The sequence below is a fragment of the Chiloscyllium plagiosum genome, unplaced genomic scaffold (genome assembly GCF_037043375.1).
Source record: "Chiloscyllium plagiosum isolate Xiang-an unplaced genomic scaffold, Cpla_swu_hap1 HiC_scaffold_1, whole genome shotgun sequence".
Lineage (NCBI taxonomy): Eukaryota > Metazoa > Chordata > Chondrichthyes > Orectolobiformes > Hemiscylliidae > Chiloscyllium > Chiloscyllium plagiosum.
Genome location: NW_028270139.1, coordinates 43,056,874 through 43,079,208, shown reverse-complemented (window position 1 = coordinate 43,079,208; position 22,335 = coordinate 43,056,874). Strand labels below are relative to the sequence as shown.

The 22,335-nt window shown below is 40.0% G+C and overlaps 1 protein-coding gene and 1 long non-coding RNA gene across 2 annotated transcripts in view; one reads left to right on the top strand and one right to left on the bottom strand.

Annotated features, from left to right (window-relative positions):
* The window catches only part of LOC148152108 (uncharacterized), a 46,020-nt gene extending 29,376 nt beyond the window's left edge, over positions 1 to 16,644 (bottom strand). Inside the window, exons 1-2 of the long non-coding RNA XR_015757009.1 lie at positions 16,449 to 16,644; positions 3,755 to 3,862 (exon numbers count right to left, since the gene is read on the bottom strand). This is a non-coding gene — a long non-coding RNA (uncharacterized LOC148152108). The remainder of the gene's footprint in view (positions 1 to 3,754; positions 3,863 to 16,448) is intronic.
* Positions 1 to 22,335, top strand: part of LOC122548331 (cytokine-dependent hematopoietic cell linker-like) — a 175,258-nt gene that overhangs the window by 7,702 nt on the left and 145,221 nt on the right. The gene's annotated exons all lie outside the window — the stretch shown is intronic.

The following is a 22,335-nucleotide window of genomic DNA, read 5'->3' as shown; positions in this document are numbered from 1 at the left end:
ACTCTGACTGAACTCCTGGCACAGATTACGTCTGTCTCTGGGGCCTGCCTGACTGCTTGATGGGGTGAGAGAGAAGCAGGTTTATGAGGTGTAGCTGCAGACCTGCAGCTGGTTTGTCAAGGTTTGTTCATTGTTGCTTAATAATGATGGATATGACTAAAAAAGGGAGGTACAAAACCTCCACTTTCACTTTATATTCTGAAAGAAGAAATCCACAATAGCAATGTTGTCCTCTTTGTGGATTACAAAGCACCTTTGATTTTGCAAGTTTCACTTGTGGCAGATAACCTTGCTACTGCAACAACACAGCAACATAATGCTCCAGTTGGTCCATTATGAATCATTCTGGTCAACACGCTGTAGGAATGATATATACTGGCTGTTGACGGAATCCAGCACAGATGCACCTGAATGACCACAAAAGTTAAATTAAAAGGAGAGATCATACCAAGTAAGGTTATATTCCATTGATCAAAGTGTTCAAAGCGTTAAGGGAAATTGATTGATTATAGAGAGAAACTACTTTCATTTGTTGTGCAGTCAAACACTAAGGGACTCGGTCTAAAAATTAGTGTCTGCCCTTTCAGGAGTGAGATCTGCAACACTTCTAGCTTGGAAGGTATGATCAAAGTTTTGAATCATTTTCCACAAATGAAATTGATGTATGGTTAATTGTTAATCTTAAATTATGAGATTAACAAATTAGGAATATGAGATGAAGACAGGTATGTGGAGTTATGCCATGAAACAGCCACATACCCATTGGACGGTAGAACAGATTTGACAGCTCTTGTAGTCTCATGTTTCTGTGACTTCTATCTGTATGAGGAAGCTAATTATACTAATAGAAGTGCCAAATAAAAGCAAATTACTGTGGATGCTGGAATCTGAAACCAAAAGAGAAAATGCTGGAAAGTCTCAGCAGGTCTGGCAGCATCTGTAAGGAGAGAAAAGAGCTGACGTTTCGAGTCTAACTGACCCTTTGTCAATAGAAGGGCCAGTTTGGCTTGTTTTTACCTGAAACAGGTTTTTGTGATCTTCATAAAATACTCACTTGTTAATTCCTCTGTTCTTCTAACAAATTCAATTAGGACTTCACTATATAACATACAAGTCGCATGTTTTTACCTTACTCAGCATGCCAATGGGGACTATGATGGTCAGCACTGACCTCAGTTCTGCTAAAACTAACATGGGCTGACATTTCTTAATGTAAAAAAGCTGCTACCTGCAAATGGATTACAACAGAGGAAGAGAGAAATAAAGCTCTATGAAAATTAAACCAAATCCCTCATTTGAAAATTGTGCACTACGTACATGAAAATGTATTAAGTTCCTTAGTTTTATGTTTCTTTCTATATCTGAAATTGCTCCTACTTTAATGAAAAACAAACTTTGGCATCTGTTTCTATATTTACATATCTTTACATAACAGGTACAGCTGGTGATTTGGTTCCATTTTATAGCCTGTTATGTGTTAAATATTGGAATGATAATTGATGATTACTGCAGACAGGTTTGCTGTGGCTATTAAAAATTAAAGTGTCTATGCTTGTTGCTTTTCAAGCTAGAACATAAAAATTCTGAAATCAAAGATTAATTCCTGGATCTACTGTACAATGCAAAAATTAAGGTACAGAGGTTTGCTCCCACACTCATTGCGCAGAGATCAGAAAATTCCCAGCTGTGCAAATCCATCCTTTCATAATAACTGGCCAGATATTATGTTTTCAGGGGTGTTGGTGTTGAATGGGTGTAGGGGGAAAGAGAGGGGTTGAAGGTGCAGGACTGGATTGGAAGTCATGGTGAGTTGCCACTGAAGAACTGAGGGAGCAGCGAGGTGTGGAGGAGGACTGGCTGGAAAGTATGGTTCACGGATAAATAGAATATCATATGAAATATCCCTCTTGCCCTCAGCCCTGGCACTTTCATACATTGCCCAGCTCATTCCCCTCATTCACATCATTCCTCATGCTAAGCTAAACCCCAAAAGCCTCCAGTGGACCCAAATACCCTCCATTATGACTTCCATTACACTCCCTTGCTTTTTAAAACCCCAATTGTCGACTTGGTACTAAATCATACCAACCCATGCGTTTCCATCTACCATGTCAACCCATTGAGTAGCCAACATTAGATTACAGTGTGGAAACAGGGCCTTCGGCCCAACAAGTCCACACCTACCTGCCGAATCGCAACCCAACCATAACTCTACATTTACCCCTTACCTAACACTACGGGCAATTTAGCATGGCCAATTCACCTGAGCTGCACATCTTTGGACTGTGGGAGGAAACCAGAGCACCCGGAGGAAACCCACGCAGACACGGGGAGAACATGCAAACTCCACACAGTCAGTCACCTGAGGCGGGAATTGAACCCGGGTCTCTGGTGCTGTGAGGCAGCAGTGCTAACCACTGTGCCACCATGCCGCCCACCGTATGCCCAACATGGGCATACCTATGATCCATGTACAGAGGAGATAAAATAAAGTTCTAAACAAATAAACTACCAGGTGTATATTGCAGACTTCACTATGTGGAAATAAATCACTCTCACTCAAAGATCCTATTTGCTACATTTGCATTCCTCCTACTAAATAAATATCGAAGACAAAACATTGCGTTCAGTTGCAAGAACACCTTATAACAAACATTGGAATTCATATTTCTATGTTAAAGAGTCTATAACCACTTGTAGCTAAAAATCAAACTCACAAATGGTAGGCAACCTACTGCAATAATGGGTTGTTTTGAAATCATTCATTCAGCATTAATCCAGTAGTAGTAAAAGAAATTAGTTTGATGTTAGCAGACAAACTGAAATAAATAAGGGCTATCCTTTAAAAACAAAATCAAAATTGACATGACTTTTAAATTCCTTGACAGTTTAACAGCTCCCTTTGACATGCCATTTTTGAGATACCCTTAACAGATGCTTCTGACTAATTTGAAATTTGATTTTTTAACAAGTCTGTTTACAGTTGCATTGAGCTCGACAGTAATGAGTTTGCATATCTTCTCCTCATATTTATGCCTACTTTTAATCATTGCAAAAAACACATTACATCCCTCAGACGTGTCCTCTAAACATATCCAAATAGGTACATTGTCCCTTCAAAGAGGCACCCCTGTGTCTATCCAAAGAAATTAGGAATGTTTAAACCTTCTCTTCCGAGGGCTAATCTGCATTTCAGACTAAATGATACTAAAAGACCACTTCAGTGGAGGCAGCTGGTGATTTAAATATGCGCAAATCCCAATCTGATCCCATGTCTGCCCCCAAAATATGGAAATGCAGCCTTGGGGTGTGGGATGGGGAGGAATCTAATTTCTATGCTGGTCCGTCATTTTTACAATTCAGAGAGGCTCAGCAAAAACCCATGCACGAGTGATTTGCTTGGAACATATTATGAATGAGTACGCATGACAGCCATACCTAAAAATATGCAGCAAGCTTCATTATAGTCTTTGATGAATAAGAGGTTATTTCCATTGTCACCTCTCTCATTATATTTTTCCGAACATACAAATTCTTCTCAAGAGATCCACATTTATATCAAAGCAGCAAATATCACTTTTTAATACATTCCCACATTGTCATTTTGATGTATTCATTATCATGCACATGTCCATTTTGTCATTCTCTTGGTATATAGAGCAGATTCAAATCGTCATAGCAAAAAAGTGACAGCGCAGTCAAAGCCTCCTCTAAATTCTATTTGCAATCGCTACAAAAAAAACATCTGACTTACTTTGCCATGATTTTCAATGAACTGGTTTGACTTTTGTCGAAAGGAAAGCTCAGCTTTGAAAGGAAAGACTTTCATTTTGCCTTCAGCTTTGCTGGGTTTTCGGCGTTGCTGGGAAACAACAAAAAGCAAATAAGAGCATGCCAATTTATATCGAGAGCTCTTGAATACAGAATACTTTGAAAAAGACGACTTTCAGTCCATCTAGTCCATTTATCCACAGTATTCTCCAGTTACCTTTCTTATAACCCTGAATCTCATGTGATAAGAGTCCATCCAGTTGCTTCTTTAGGTCTCGTGTTCTACTACCTGCACTGATAATCTCTTTAATTTACTTGCATAGCTTTCAGTAGCTCCTCGACGTTTCTTATTTCTTTACGCTATCATTAATTTGTAAGTTTGACCCTGTCATAGTGGTGAGCATTTCAATCTGAATGAGGACCACTAGCTGTTCAAAATAAATTCAACAGCCAGTTATTAATTTTAGAATTAAATGACAAAATTTCACATTTTAAACCAAGCACTTACTGCAGAAAAGCTAAGCAAAGCAAATGCTGCGACCATGATTCATAAACACATTTTTCAGTCCAAAACGTCCAACAAAGCACTCCCTGCTCTATTGTCATTTCCATCGAACTGTCCCCCAATACTTACCATGACTTTGAACATTCTTTCACTTCTCCTGGGAACAAACTAAGTTGTATTGGAATGTTCTGGGATTCAATTTGATTCTCAAACAGTGTTACTATAAATCAAAATAATTTGTGTATTACTGGAAAAAAAATACATTTTATTGAAGCATTTCATCTTGCACTCATCAGGACAATTCACAAAAAATATCAAAGTGAAGGGAAAACTGGAGAAGAGTGTGCTTATAGTTGACAAGTGGACTTTTAGTGGTAGATGCGTTACAAGGGAAATGCAACAGTTAACTGCCAAACACTGTTTAAATTTTAAACAAGAGAAATTGACTCTGATCAAAGCTATTGACAGAGAACTGAAGCAGAGAATGTCAGCCACATATTTTGTTGCGGTGAAACACATGCAGTGTGTACACGTTCTGCCTGCAAAGAACAGGGCTCTGTGTGTTAATATATCTCATTTCTCGTACACACAAAATGTGTCATACTCCAAGCTCACTTGACAATCTAATTGAGACTGTCGGTCAAGCTCAAGTAGGTCACTTGCATATGTTTGAATCTATTACATTAATACCTTGCTCTGTGTGTACGCACTATGTCTTTTTCAATGCAACAAAGCACATGATAGTGATTTTCTGTTTAATTTCTCATGATGATGCCTTGATCAACTGGCCTTGTTTAAAACATAAACAAAAGTTGACAGTTAAAGCAAAGTGATCCATTCTTGAAATCGACACCTCTACCAATCAGAGTCGACTTATCAACCAATCAGCATAGCCTTTCCTACAACGTAAGTGTTGCTTTCCCCTTAGTTAGTTTTTGTGCATTTTCCTCGAGTGCAAGAGAAAGCTTCAAAAACTATGTCTTCACTCAGCAGGATTACGCCCTTGTTCACTGAGGTATGAGATTTAATGGAGTCATTCCACTCACACCCTCCAAAAGATCCTTTAGCAGCACAGGAGCATGGATATTCAATTCAAGCTTAGGCCACAATGCCTTCTTGCTTCATGACTTTGCAAACAGAGTTTCTGATCGTTGTTAGCTATTGATCAACAGCTCCTGAAAGATTCTCTCATTCCATTTGTCTCAATGCTGCTTCCAGGCCTCAACCGCAACTATCTGAGAGAGAATTTGCAAAGTTAAAACCCAAACGATAACTCCCTGAATTCTATTTAGGAAGTCCCAGCTAGAGATTCAAGCTAAATTTCTTCAATTCTTTAATTAGTCTTTTGATCTGAAAGGTATTTGGAGACTTTAATACTTTCCCTAGTTTAGCAATTGTTGTTTACATTCATTGATTTCGACAATTTACCTGAATAATTTATATATTTATTGAGTGCAACTTCAACCTTACCTGACTCACTTGTTCCTTCATGAAAATATGAAGGACTACCTATCTATTATTTATCTACTCTACCACTGACCATGTTAATTAAGCACTCCTTGAATTGGAATTCCCTTAGATTTGTTTAATAGCTTCCATTGTCTTACATGTAAAAAAATTCATATCCCAAAGGATTATACTCGTAAATCACAAGATTAGACATGTTCAAGGCACTACAAATTTACTGATCAAATCAGGAAGGGTGAACAGACTCCTCTTTTCACTTCATCCCTGAATTAGTGGTGAGTTTGAGTTTAAAAGGGTTCTTAATAAATAAATAAATAAATAAACAAATAAATAGATAAATAAACTTAAAAAACAAAATGTAAGAAATAAGCTGGCCACAAATTCCTTATGTTAACATGTAAAGATTTGTATTTCTGAAACCTACTCAAAAGATGCAGAAATTAAAACATAATTATATCCACTTTCCCACTAATATTAATAAACTATCCTAAATATACAAAACAATGATAATGTTTGATACTCTGCAAAGTTCTAACACTTAATTAAAACAAAAAGTAAAGTCAGAAAAACTGGATATATTTCTCAGAAGCTTGCTTACAGCTGAGAGGTCATTTTCTACATCAACTGCTGGTCCCAGAGTTTCTCACTGGCGTAGTCATAACTAACTGATTTATTCCTCCCTTGAAAACAATGCCATTGATTCAGAGGTCTCACTTTAAGAGCACTCGGCTGGCATCAATGAAGGCTTTTCGATTCACAAATTGTGATGAGAGATTTCAGAAAAGGAGGGAGGCAGCAACACAATTATTTCTCAGGCATTTTTCTCAGAGTGAAACTGATTGACCGGTGAACAATATTGACCCTTGAATTAACCTGGCTGACCTAACAAAACACTCCAATAGAGTTCTGCACTTGTTAGTAGGCAAGCTCACATGTAACAAACATTGAACATCTTGTACCCTGAAACCGACAATCTCCAGTTATTTTCTCCACAAATGCTATTTTCACAACAAACACACAGACTAAAAAAAAATTCATTTAATTGGATGCAACTGGTCCAAAACCTTCTCTTTTCAAACATGTTCAATATTTCCTCATGCATCATACCTTTAAATACCTTCCACATTCTGACTCCTTCCCACTTGTGGGCGGCACGGTGGCACAGTGGTTAGCACTGTTGCCTCACAGCGCCAGAGACCCGGGTTCAATTCCCGCCTCAGGCGACTGACTGTGTGGAGTTTGCACGTTCTCCCCGTGTCTGCGTGGGTTTCCTCCGGGTGCTCCGGTTTCCTCCCACAGTCCAAAGATGTGCAGGTCAGGTGAATTGGCCATGCTAAATTGCCCATAGTGTTAGGTATAGGGGTAAAGGTGGGTGGCTTCGGCAGGTCGGTGTGGACTTGTTGGGCCGAAGGGCCTGTTTCCATACTGTAATGTAATCTAATCTAAATCTAATCTAAATCTAAAAATCACTCTCACTCTGTAAAGACCATAAGGCATTGGTTAGCAAGAGCCTTGACCAGGGATACAATACCAGAGGGAGGAGATTGCATTTGGCCTTCTGGGCTACAGAGGAGGCACTAGACATTACAATAGCTTACCTTATGCTCTAGTAGCTTCTAGTTAGGTTTGAAGTGAAGAAAACTCTTAATAAAAACATAACAGTCATTTGGGGGCTTCCTGAGTCCTGACATGAGGTTGGAAAGTAGGAGGGATTAGGGAATCTGGTACCACCTACTGGGCTAATGAATGCACCTCTTCAGAAAATCAGCTATCAATGGCTGAGCTGCCTGCCAATCACCAAGATTAACACAGCTGATTGGTTGCTGTGCACAGTGACCAAAGAGCCAAGGCCCCCAAGAAACATGGTCCTGGGAATGAGGACCATTTGTAGTTTCCTCTCCTGGGCTCTGTTGTCTTGTAAATGCAGAATGCATTGTCTTTCAGCATTGTTGTGGGTGTGTGTTGCTAAACATTTCAGTTCACAAATGAACATGCTAACCTGAGCCTCAATAACTCATGCAAGGAATCATATCTTTTGAAATTGTACTGAATCCTCCACAGGTATTTTTGTTTTAATATTTAAAATATTTATCATCTTTCCAAGAGAAACCATTCCTGGTTTGTAAAGCTGAAATATAATAAACTCCAAAAATGCCATAAAATTCAACAAGTGATATAAAAATTGAAATTTCCTTTGGTGCATTGGGTCTGCCTCAGAACTTGTTAGAAAAATAAATCTCACGCCTCAGTACTCCCATCCCAGTTCAATCATTTCCAAATCTAACACTGCTGAAAGCATCTCTCTTGTGCATTTCTCTCTCTGTAATAAGAGAGAATGAATGTGTGGTACACCTGCAGCTTAAGTTATAGCAAATGTACGCTCCACTGCACTTTCAGTCTTTGTGGGCTAAGGCCTAAATTAAAGTTTTTAATTGTAGCTATTATCTTTTTATTGAAGCTGAAAGTCAGATTCAGAAAACTTTTGATGCTTAGATATAAAAATGACTGTCAAAATCCCACAAATACATCACAAAAACATAGCAAGTGTTTTTGGTTTCCTCATAATTCTATTTTCCAGTGAAACCAATATTATTAAAAACCTGTCATCTTTGCATCCAGTCGATTTCCATCTTTTAATCTCTTCAGAGATGAACACACCACTGAAGCAATTGGGTCTTGAAACAGGGTCTCTTGATCCAGAGACACTACCACTGTATCACAAGAGACCTTTCCCATTTTAGTCGAGACTTAATATTAGGCAGCTATTCCCACTATTAAGAACAAGGGAGTTGCCTCACCATGTGGTATGCAGGTTCCTTTGACACAGAGATTGGTTAAGATCTTTCATTAAACCACAACTGAAAACAAAAGGTGCTGGAAATCACAGCGGGTCAGGCAGCATTATGGAGAGAGAGCAAGCTAACATTCCGAGTCCAGAGGACTCTTCATCAGCGCTGATGTGAAGTGTGGAAGCACATATGCAATAGTGGAGGGGAATAATTTGCTCTATCAACACCCTTTCTCTCGCAACACTCCACCCTGGCCCACTATTGCATAAATTCTGCCCCCTCCACACTTCACACCAACACTGATGAAGTGTCCTCTAGAGTAGAAATGTTAGCTTGCTCTCTCTCTATGGATGCTTCCTGACTCGCTGTGATTACTAGCATTTTTTGTTTTCAGTACAGCATCTGCAGTAATTTGTTCCTTCATTCATAAAACTATTCCTGAATTGTTCTAGAAGCAGTTTACAAGTTAAATTGAACGTTCTGATCTCCCACAGAAATGTTTTCATCTGTGTGTTATCTTCCCTGACCAAGTACCTCTGGTTGACTGGACCGTAACAAAGAAGGATTCACTCCCACCACCCTATCTTTGCTCCTTTGCGGAAAATCTGGATGTTGTACCCAGAGTAAGCAGTTTGTTGCTTTTGTTTCCACGAGGCAGATCACAAAAATAATTTGATGTGTTTGATGATCTACTTTGCATGGATCATCCACACTGGCTACCTGCCTGATGCCATAGACTTCAAAGTCATCCTTATTGATCTTTGAGATTTGAAATATGACAGACCAATCTGTTAGCAATATTTTATCTGGTAATATTTATTGTCCTGTTGAAGAGTCCATGTAAAAAATAAGAAATGCTAAATGGAGGAGTTATTTTGTGAAAGCACCTATAAGCTAAGAGTTTGTCATTTTACCCAGAATGTTAAAGTTCCTCTAACAAACTGTTACCTCTGCTAGAATTAATTTCTGACTCAGCGCTACTCGGTGGATGAATGGCTACTACTGCCTCCAGTGGGTGATCATTGCCTTCCACCTTTCTGATCCCACAACTGTATTTTCTGTGTCTCGAGGCCCAATGTTCAGAAATAATAAAAGCGAGATTGTGATTTTCAAAGTAAATGTTAATGTAAAAAAACCAATTGTTGCCAATGTTGCTATGGAATCTGGGTCAGATACCAGAGATGTAGAAGTCGAACAAACAAGCAAAACCGTTCCTATTTGAAGAGGTTTTACATGATCACTAGATTCACTATAAAAGTGGTGATTATCAGCAAAGGTGGCTATGCACATCCATTCTTCATATTAACAGCATCTGAAGTGCGTCCAACAATACATACAGGAACCCTTACAATATCATTCTAAGTACAGGAATTGCTCTTATCTGTGTTGTGTGAAATTTTTCACACTTTATTTTTAGACTTTCAGTTTTAACCTGTATTAGGAAGTAAAGTCCCGAGGTGGTCCAGGATCTCTAATGCCACAAAGGGAAATTATAATTTATTTTTAGCTGTCCGGGTACAATTTATCAAAAACCCTTAAAGTAAATTAGATTGTATTGTATTATTAAAAATGTTATTTTAGATAACTATATCCCCCATTTCTCTTGATCAGTGAAGACCCTGAGAAGGGAAATGGGAGGGGCTATGTAACAAATGACCAATCCACTCCCACCTGTTTTGGGCACTCACTGAATTTGAACTTATTCACTTGTTAAGTTTCAACTTATTTGTAAACATATTTTCACTTGCAACTGTCCTATGTATTTGGTTTAAGGATATCCAGAAGAAAATGAGTTTTTTTTTGGTTTATGAAACAAAATCAGCTTCCACTGTAAATTCATTAGAGATTGTTTATTCCTGAAAGAAAGATGGCCAAAGAGTTTTGCGCTATCATCTTGTACAGAATGTAGTGCCATTCAGAACAAAGGCAGACTATTGATTGATACTCCATCTACTGATGTAGCCATCCACATCACCCTCTGTGCACTATGGCCACAGTGTATGCTCTCTACAGGATATACAGAAGCCATTTGCAGAGATTTCATTTGGCAGCATCTCCTAAACCCATTATCTCTACTGACCAATGGATCATGAAGTGCATGGGAACATCACCTTTGCCTCCAAGTTCCAATCCAAGTCACATATCATCCCAATTTGGACATGTACTGTAAATCTTTAGGTATTATCATTGAATCAAAATCCTGTAACCTCAACCAGTTAACATTGTAGAAACACCTTTACCACACAAAGTGCAACAGATCCTGAAGAAAGGTAATCATCATTTTATCAAGTGGTGAACAATGCATATCAGCTTTCTGACTGAGCTCCAAGTCACAAGAAGAAAAATAAACTAACTCAATTGCTTCATTAATGACCTTACTTTCATCATAAGGTCAAAAGAGGGGATGTTTGCTATGATTGCACATTTGTGACTCTTCAGTTACTGGTGTAACCCTTTGTCAGGACAAGGCCACACCCGAAATGTTGACTTGTCCACCTCCTGATGCTGCCTGGCTTGCTGGGTTCTTCCAGCCTCCTGCCTGTCTATTTTGGATTCCAGCATCTCCAGATTTTTTTTTTTCTCTTCAGTTACTGAAGTAGTCCATATCCACATGTAGTAAGGCATGGTAAACATCCAGACTCAGGCTGATAAATGGCAAGTAACTCTAATGCAATAAAAATACTAGGCAAAGAATATTACTGATAACATTTAATTGGATTAGAAACACTGAACCATACAAAATAGGAGCAGGAGTAGGCTCTTCCAGCCTGCTCCACCACTCAATCATCAAGCTCCACAGCCTGTTTCCATTTTTCCTCTGTCTCCTTTAGCCCCAATTCTTGAAATCATAAAATGTTTGGCCTTAACTGTTTTCTGTGGGTAGTGATTCCTCAGGCTCACCTCTCTCAGTGAAAAAGATTCTCCATATCTCAATCCTAAATGGTTTAGTCCATACCTTAGACTGTGGGCCCTGGTTCTTGACCTCCCCAGCACTGAAAATATCCTTCCTGTACCTACGTTGTCTAGTCCCATTAGAATTTTACATATTTCTTTGAGATCTTCCAGATTTTTCTGAACTCCAGTGAAGAGCATCATGACTGATTCAACCTCTTTTCATATGTCAGTCCCACCACCCTAGCAATCATCCTGGTAAGCATTCGCTGTACTGCCTCTATAGCAAGAACATCCTTCCTCAGATAAAGAGACAAAAACTCCATGCAACATTCCAGATGTGGTCTCACCAATGGCTTGTATATTATCATTAAAATATCCCTGCTCTTGTACTCAAATCCTCTCGCTATGAAGTTCAATATACCATTTGCCTTACTTGACTGCCTGCTGCACCTGCGCCCTTACTTTAAGTGGCTGGTGTACAAAGACACCCAGTGACATTGCACATTCAACTCTCTTAATTTATAGCCATTCAGATAATAATCTGTCTTCCTGTTTTTGCTTCCTCATTTGTATCTATATTATACTGTCATGCATTTGCCAACTCACTCAGTTTGTCCAAATCACACTGCAGCATCTCTTCATCCTCCTCACAGCTCACCTTCCAACCAACTTAGATCCCTAATCTAAATCAGTAATTCATACTGAGAACAGCTGCGGTCCTAGCACTTTACCCCTGTTGTATGTCATTGCCTGTCAGTCAGAAAAGACCCATTTACTCTTACTATTTGTTTCCTGTCTACCAAACAGTTTTCTATCCATCTCAATAGACAAGCTTCTCCACACCAAAAAAAAATCCATTGCACTTTCATTTTACACATTAATGTCTTATGTGGAACTTTGTTGAAAGCCTTTTCAAAGTCCAAAGAACAACTTCCATTGACTTCCCATAATCAACTCTACTAGTTACATCCTTGAAGAATTCTAATGGATTTGTCAAGCATTATTTCTCTTTTCTAAATCTACGTTGACTCTATCTGATATATTCACTGTTCTCCAAGTGCTCTGCTATTAAATCTTTTATAATGGACTTTAAAATTTTCCACACTACTGACATTAGACTCACTGGTCTTTAATTCTTAGTTTTCTGTCCACCTCCCTTTTTAAATTGATTAGTTACCCTCCAACCTTAGGAAATATAGCAGAGTCTATAGAATCATAAAAGATTATCACCAATGCATCCACTATTTCTGGGGCTACTTCCTCAAGTATTCTGGGATGTAGATTATCAGGGCCTGGGGATTTATCATCCTTTAATCCTATAAATTTTCCTAACACCATTTCCCTCCACATACTGATTTAATTCATTTCCTGCCTCTTGCTAAATCTGTATTCAACATTTCAGGTCTGTTACTTGTGTCTTCATTTGTGAACACAGACCAAAGTATGTACTTTGTTGGACAGCCATTTCCTCATTCCCCATTATAAATCTCCCTGTTCCCTATTGTAAATGACCCACATTTATCTTCACCAATTCTTTTCTCTTCATGTACTTATCGAAACTTCTACAATCCATTTACAGGTTCTCTGAAAGCTTCCTCATGAATTCTATTTTTGTTTTTTTAATTAATCCTTTTTCCCTCCTTTGCCAAATTCTAAACTGCTCCCATTCTTTACATCTGCTGTTTTTCTGGCCAAATTGCATGCTTCTTCCTTAGATCTAATACTATTTATAATTTCCCTTGTCAGTCATGGTTTGCCTATCTTTTCCATTTTTGTTTTGCACCAGACAGAAATGAACTATTGTTGAAGTTCACTAGTGCACCCTTTAAATATTTGATATTGATTTTCCACCATCTTTCCTTTAAACAACGTTCTTCAATCTATGATAGCTAACTGAAGCCTTACACCACCGTAGTTTCCTCTATTTAGATTCAGGACTCTAATCACAGAATCAACTAGGTCAGTCTCCACTTTGATGAAGAATTTTTTCATATTATGGTCACACATCCCCAAGGAGCCTCACATCTTGGCAATTATTCATAGGATCATACAGACTCATCAAGCCGGTACCACCAGAAATACACTACACCTACCTAGTCGCTATACTATCCATTCTCATTATACAACTTCAGTCAAGGATGGCTTATTCTCTCGGTGGTTACTCAGTGTATTGACCATAAAACCATTCCACAAATTCTCTTCAGGAATTTCTCTTCTACGATTTTATTACTAATTTCATTTATCCAAACTATATGGAGATTAAAGTTACCTATAGTTAAAAATGTTGCTGTTGTGACTATAACAAGGTCAGCCAGGTGGACCTCATCGGATATGTGTTCTCTGATTGGGGCTGTTAACCTGGTCCAGTCAGGGAACCCTAGCTGGTAGATAAGAAGAGGAGTGTCAATCATCCTGTTTACTCTGAGAGCTGGCCAGTGTCAAAGACACTCCACGTGTCAAAGACACTCCACGTGTAAATAAAAGGTGACTTGGTGGTGGGATACTGGCCTCTGTGGAGTTACTTCAGTTCCTTTATTAAATGCATCTCTAATTCCCATTCCAAATCCCAACATCACCCCTCTAGTTTAAGGGTCTATATTAACACCAATTAATATTTTTTGCGCCTGGGATTTTCTCAGCTTTGCCTATACAGATTCCATATCATTGGAGCTAATATCCTTCCTGTCTGTTGTGTTAATTTCTTCTTTAACTAGCAATGCAACTCCAGTGCTATTTCCTTTATGTCAGTCCTTCCAAAATACGGAATACCCCAGGATATTCAGTTCCCATCTTTGGTCAGCTGGCAGCCATGTCTCTATAATTCCAAGTACATCCTGCCCATCTATATGTATTTGTATAATTCATTCATTCACACTACTGCAAATGCACAAAACCTTAAGGTGTGTCTTTGTAACAGTACTTGTCTTGTTCCCTGCAGAAGTCTAGTTTGTACTGATCCCACCTCCCCCAGAACAGGTCCCCTTGCACCATCTCTTCAGCCATGTAATCATCCAATGTATCCTGCTATTTCTATTCTGACTGATATATGGATCTGGTAGTACTCCTTATATCACCACTTTTGTGGTACTGGTTTTTAACTTACTTCCTAACTCCCTATATTCTGATTTTAGGACTTCATCCCACAATCACTGGCTATTCACCCTCTCCCACCAGAGTGTCCTGAAGCCACCTTGAGACATCCTTCACCCAGCACCTGGGAGGTAACATACTATCTTAGAGTCTCGCTTGTGGCCTCAGAAATGCTTATCTATTCCCCTGACAATTGAATCCCCTACACCAATTGCATTCCCACACTTCTTACACCTCCCTGTGCGTTAGAGCCACCTGTGGTGCAACAGATGTGGGAAACATGAAATTTGCCACGCTTTCTGAGACCACATCTTCCAAACTCAAACTATTACCATCTAGAAGGACAAGGGCAGCAGATTAATGGGAACACTCCAACGACAATCTCACATCCAAGCCTTTCACCATCCTGACTTGGAAATATATTATTGTTCCTTCAGTGGGTCTGTATCAAACTCCTTAAACTTCCGTCCTAACAGCACTGTAGGTTTATCTGGCCAAGCCAGCAATATCCACATCCCATAAATGAATTTTTAAGAAGTTGTCCCCTCAGGAATCATGATCAACTATCAGAAAAAATATCTTAACAAGCCTTCCCTTTTATTCAAAATTGAGAAAATGGTTGTGCTTTTCTGTAGTTAAATACCTATAATAAAATTATACAAATCCACAACATTGTGTCTTGTAATAAAAGAAGGAAACCTTGTTTGTATGTTTTGAACAGTAAAATGCCTTTATAATATTTTACTAGTTAGCAGTACTAATTGAAGTTATTGTTCTTAATATTGTAGAAGTAATGACCTACTTTTTATTGAAAGTTGCATTTTATCCTTAATGCACCATTATTTTCAGATTCTATTCATTCATTATATTTTCTGGGGAGTAAAAGTGGTCCACATAAGCAATGCACAATATAATCAGAGTAAATTGGCAGCTGAATTTTCACCTCTCCAGCTTTCTGTTCCCATTAACTCAGAAAATATTGCCGAGCTTTTAAATTTCAAGCACAGTAAAAGTAAGACCAGGAAATAAGTCTCTAAAGAGGTTTTGAGTTATCATTCTGTGAACTTCAGCAGAAAACTATCATACATAGTGAAACATCTGCTGCCATTTCATGACAAACATGTTTGATTCTACTAGTTTAATCCAATTTCATCCCTGTGATTTTAATATAGGATTAAACATAGAGAGAAAGAAAACAAGTCACACCATACCGTGAAATATTGTATTATTTTTTACCATTACATCCTAATTTTAGACAGATCTAGAAATTTAAGGAAAATAAATCAATCTCAAAATAATTCACTTCACTCATAAATACACATAGTTCTTCAGTTCTGAATTCTTTATATAGTAAGTAAACATATAAGATGACAGATATAAGTTTAGAAATGACTAATAGACATTACAATCAATTAAACTTTGGAAATGTTTCATGACTACCAATTATAAAAGAGAGATATTGTCATTTCCATTTTAAGATTACTTCACCTCTGTGCTTCTCAATTATTCATTGTGCCATGTCAATCAATGTGCTGATTTACATCAATGATAAGTCCATAGCCGAGCTGTTTCAAATGCTCCTTGTCGAAGGTTGGGCTTTTCTAAGTGTTACAAGCAAGATCCTTACTGAGCCTTACTTCCTTCAAAGTTGACTCATGGTCATACTGTCCTTCATTTAAGAGGCAAGGACAATCTGAAATTTAAAGTTCTTTCTAGTGGTGCGCAGGAGACCCATGTTATGGAGTTATGTCGCTCTCACTTCTAATTTTTCTCAACTCCATCCCCCGTTAGAATGTTTCAGTGCCAGTAGGCACTTCTGTTCATAGCAAGACACAGAACACACACAATCCAGATTGCCTGATAGTTACACCTTTCACAAAAAATCTAGAACATGGATAGTTTTGTCAATTGTTTCAATAAAAATTACTTACACGAGAAAATTCCAGAAAATTACTGAGTAATATTCAGAATTGCAGTGGGGAATCTGTAGATATCATATTATTCTTTTCAACTAGTTTGCAGCTAACAAAGGAATTCAGCATTTGTTGAATAAAATGTAGTTAAATCTCCATTCTACATGACTATTAGGACCAGCAAGGCATTCTTTACCTACACTTTATTTTACTGAGGTTTGATTTTCTCTGCTGGGTATAAATGCAGTGTCTCCCAAGAGCACAAGAGCAGTTGGTGATAGTGAGAGGTTTGTAATAACACAGTTTGTTATAATTAGGTTGCACTGTAAAGTCTCACAGCATTTGTAAGGCTGAGCATGTACCTAGGGACTGGTGAGGTTCCTATCAAATTTAGTCAGGCTGTCAGTAACAGTGAGTGATCAGATTAGATTAGACCATCCTGTGACACTGAACGCTGCCTGATATCCTCTTCTACAGTTTCATAAGTGACCTGACAACCGCTTTAATAGCACTAAGTGGTTTCATAGCAAAACAAAATTATTTTACGTAATTCTGTAACACAATAAAACAATGGACGAAACTGAACAAGTAAAAAAACTTCAGAAAATTTTAAAATAATTACACAGCAATATTCAGTGCAATACATTTTCAGAAATTGCTATGTAAGTTTTCATGCTGTTCTAATGTCTCAAGTATTCTATCTCTCACTAAAATTTCTCCAGTAAGTTGTTTCCCTCCTCTCTGCAGAAGGCTGAAACTGTAGTGGTAACCTTCAACCATCTGTACGATGCTGAATTGCCCAAATACTCTCAAAGTGTCCAAATCTTCTTGGCAACAGCATAAAGTTGTGTTGCTTGTCTGTTAAATTAGCAATGGACACTGTTTTGTGATACTTCGTCCAGGTGATTATCATTCACATGAGGATCTTGATAATGAGTGTGAGAGATTACTTAAATGTAGTGATACTCCGTGGGACATCTGATCCTTTCCTCAACTGTTGTCTGCCTACATTTTAGAGTTTAAGCAGGGATCAGCAGATAACAATCTGTGATGTGACATTGACGAGCTGTTTCTTATTGCTCCTGCTACTGGCCCAAATGAGATGAACACTCACAGGGAGTTGAATCTGGGTCACTCCTCATGTGTAAACCTTAGTTATTCATTGAGTAAACTCAGCCGACAGAAAAGTCAGTCATGTTTTAATCTCAGCATTTACTTCAAAAGATATTGAAGCGTTAATATTTAAAATTATTAGATTCAGATTGCTCTCTGGTGTGTCAAAGGAGAGTTGTGTATTTGTCATTACATAAAAAATAACACTGAACTCTACTCAGCAATTTTCTGTTTAGCTAAGATTACAATGTGGCCATATTGAGGCAGCAGAAAATGTTGGGTTTCCTGTTCTTCTCCATGATTACAGCACGCAACCAACTGCTAAATGCACCTCTCAGCAGCATGCTCAGCTGCATCTAGAGTTTGCACAAGTTAAAACTTCTTAAAAGGAAATTCCTGAAATAGGTGTTGGAACTGTTCCTGTTTTACAAATGGCAGAAAGAACAAGAATGGAACAATACATCAGAGCAAGTTCTCAGATTCTTCAATTAAGCACTCAATGCATTAGTCCAAGAGATGAAAGGAGAGGTGTTATTTTTCTGCAGAAGACAAGAGGCCTCTAGGTATTCACGTTGAAGGGAATGGAAGCAAGTTGCAATGGTTTCCAAAGCAAAGAAGTTGGGCTACCTGGATGCAGTGTCACAAGATGTTCAATCACTTCATGTGTGTGGTCAGTATCTTTAAATGAAAATTTCAGCTGCCAGATAACCAATATCGCAAACCTCCATCATTCGCCCATCAGGAATCTCTTGCGAAGAAGTCTAACGGTCAGGTGCTTCAACACACCTTCACACATTTATCGTTACTACAAACCTCACACCACCAGCTATTCAGTAATACCAGGCACATTGTCGAAGCCTATTGCAACCTACTCAGGGACACCTATCTATCTCTCTGAGGATGAGAGGACCCATAGCAGGAGGGAGCTGTAATGAACCAATTTGGATCAGCACCGTTCCATATCCTCAGCCTGTTGGAGGAGACATTGCTCCAAATTAATGGCATGGCAGTGACTGAGGTCATTGCAATTAGCATTGCTGAAACTATCTGGGCTGATGGTTTGTTTGTGTCTTATGCATTATTTCAAATTTCCCTTGGTCTTCATCTTTCAATCTTGAATGAAGTACAAGCTGTGAGGGTGTATCAGTGGACTCCTTGAGCAGAATTATATAAGCTACCAGACTCTTAGCCCCATTCCCCAACCCCCAGATAAAATGTGGGGAAGATGGTCAACAAGAGGGAACTGGAGGTGGAGTTGGATGAACTTAGGATCATTCGGGAGGCAGAGGGGGTCATAGATCGGAGCTTTAGGGAAGTAGTAACTCCAAAGATTGCAGACAGATGGGTGACAGTGAGGGGGACTGGGAGGAAGCAGCCAGTGCAGGGACCCCCTGCGGCCTTTCCCCTCAAGAACAAGTATACCGTTTTGGATACTTGTGAGGGGTACGACTGACCAGGAGTAAGCAATGGGGTTCAGGCCTCTGGCACCGAGCCTGTCCCCGTTGCTCAGAAGGGAAGGGTGGAGAAGAGCAGAGCAATAGTTATTGGGGACTCGATAGTTCGGGGCACAGATAGGAGGTTTTGTGGGGGCGAGAGAGACTCACGTTTGGTATGTTGCCTCCCAGGTGCAAGGGTACGTGATGTCTCTGATCGTGTTTTCCGGGTCCTTAAGGGGGAGGGGGAGCAGCCCGAAGTCGTGGTCCACATTGGCACCAACGACATAGGTAGGAAAAGTGCTGAGGATGTTAGACAGGCTTTCAGGGAGCTAGGTTGGAAGCTCAGAGTTAGAACAAACAGAGTTGTTGTCTCTGGTTTGTTACCTGTGCCACGTGATAGAGAGTCGAGGAATAGGGAGAGAGAACAGTTAAATGCGTGGCTACAGGGATGGTGCAGGAGGGAGGGATTCTGGTATTTGGATAACTGGGGTTCTTTCTGGGGAAGGTGGGACCTCTATAAACAGGATGGTCTACACCTGAGCCTGAGGGGCACCAGTATCCTTGGCGGGAGGTTTGCTAGTGCTCTTGGGGGCGGTTTAAACTAACTCTGCAGGGGCATGGGAACATAGACTTTAGCTTTAGGGTTCAGGACCTGGAGTGTAGGGAGGTTAGGAAGTTGGCATCAATCTCAAAGGAGGGTGCCTGTAAACAGGAAAGTGGCTTGAAGTGTGTATACTTCAATGCAAGAAGTATACACACTGGGAAGTTGCGTGTGGAGGCTGAGGAGATTGGGGAGACACTGAATGAATACTTTTCGTCAGTATTCACTCAGGAACAGGACATTGTTGCCGATGTGAATACTGAGTCACAATTAATTAGAATGGACGGCTTTGAGGTATGTAGGGAAGAGGTGTTGGAAATTCTGGAAAGGGTGAAAATAGATAAGTCCCCTGGGCCTGATGGCATTTATCCTAGGATTCTCTGGGAAGCAAGGGAGGATATTGCAGAGCCATTGGCCTTGATTTTTATGTCCTTGTTGCCTACAGGAATAGTGCCAGAAGACTGGAGGATAGCAAATGTGGTTCCCTTGTTCAAGAAGGGGAGTAGGGATAACCCTAGTAACTATAGGCCGGTGAGTCTCACTTCTGTTGTGGGCAAAGTCTTAGAGAGAATTGTAAGGGATAGGATTTATGAACATCTGCATAGGAATAATGTGATCAAGGATAGTCAGCATGGTTTTGTGAAGGGCAGGTTGTGCCTCACAAACCTTATTGAATTCTTTGAGAAGGTGACTAAGGAGGTAGACAAGGGTAAAGCGGTAGATGTGGTGTATATGGATTTTAGTAAGGCGTTTGATAAGGTTCTCCATGGTAGGCTACTGCAAAAAATATGGAGGTATGGCATTGAGGGTGAGTTGGAGGTTTGGATTAGGAATTGGCTGGCTGGAAGAAGACAGAGAGTAGTAGTTGATGGTAAAGGTTCATCTTGGAGTGCAGTTACTGGCAGTGTTCCGCAAGGATCTGTTTTGGGACCATTGCTGTTTGTCATTTTTATAAATGACCTGGAGGAGGGGCTAGAAGGTTGGCTGAGCAGGTTTGTGGATGGTACGAAAGTCGGTGGAGTTGTTGACAGTAAGGAAGGATGTATCAGGTTACAGCGGGATATAGATAAGCTGCAGAGCTGGGCAGAAAGGTGGCAAATGGAGTTCAATGTAGGTAAGTGTGAGATGATTCACTTTGGTAAGAGTAACAAAAAGATGGGGTACTGGGCTAATTGTCGGATACTTGGTGTGGATGAGCAGAGGGATCTTGGTGTCCATGTACACAATCTCTGAAAGTTGCCACCCAGGTAAATAGTGCGGTGAAGAAGACATATGTCTTACTGGCTTTTATTGGTAGAGGAATTGAGTTCCGGAGTCCTGAGTTCATGTTGCAGTTGTATAAGACTCTGGTGCGGCCGCATCTGGAGTATTGTGTGCAGTTTTGGTCGCCATACTATAGGAAGGATATGGAGGCACTGGAACGGGTGCAGAGGAGGTTTACCAGGATGTTGCCTGGTATGGTAGGAAGATCGTATGAGGAAAGGCTGAGGCACTTGGGGCTGCTTTCATTGGAGAAAAGAAGGTTTAGGGGTGACTTGATAGAGGTGTACAAGATGATTAGGGGTTTAGATAGGGTTGACTATGAGAACCTTTTTCCACGTATGGAGTCAGCTATTACGAGGGGGCATAGCTTTAAATTAAGGGGTGGTAGTATAGAACAGATGTTAAGGGTAGATTCTTTACTCAGCAAGTCGTGAGTTCATGGAATGCCCTGCCAGTAGCAGTGGTGGACTCTCCCTCTTTATGGGCATTTAAACGGGCATTGGATAGGCATATGGAGGATAGTGGGCTAGTGTAGGTTAGGTGGGCTTGGATCGGCGCAACATTGAGGGCCAGAGGGCCTGTACTGAGCTGTATTCTTCTATGTTCTATGTTCTAAGAGGAAAACAGCCCTTGTTCTACCTCAGAGTGCTCCCGGTTAATCAGAGGATGGTGATGTACCAGGAGAGAGGCATCTTGCAATGGATTGGAATTTTAGTAAGAGCATGAGGATCTTATCAGGAAGCAGACAATCGACAGAGCGGGAGGGTGGGAGTTCTGAGATTGTGAAAGGCCAACATGGGCAATGCCACCAATGCATTAAAATATTTTAAGACACTCTCCAATGTGTGCAGGACACCACAAAAAGGAGGAACTCTCCCGTCCGTCATTAACTCCCACATTTCTGCTTTTTGTTATCATGTTAAGAAGCATTGCCTGGCGAGCGCAGCCTGGAAATGAAGGGCAGGCATATGGCAGACTTCTGATGAGAAAGAGCAGTTATTTGATCTTACACATGCAGTTGCCAGGTCAGAGGTTGTACAGACCTCACAGAATGGCTTCGAGTTGGGATCAGTAGGTGGTGGCATGTTAGACCCAAGCCTGCTGCAGTGAGGCCGAGGGTGGTGTGGTGCGAGATATTTGATGCTGGCACACCAGACAGAGGTGACAGATTAAGACTACTGCAGGGCTCAGATGATGTGCAGGCGAATGATGGTGCATTTGCGTACTTTGACATTTGGTGTTGTTTGGCAGTTCTGCCAGTGATCCCATTTTCATTTTTAAGGAACATTAAGAAACCTGATTCCAATATGACAGAGAGCCTTCTGCCATGCTTGGAGTCCATGTATTCCCAGATGGGAGGCGGTGGCCAACTCCGCACTCAGGGATGGTTCAGTTTCCAATGGTTAATATCTCAGCATTCTAACTCCCCCCCCATAGCTGCAGAGGCAGATGCCACCACATGTCTGAGTGCATAATGGAAGCTCAGACTGAG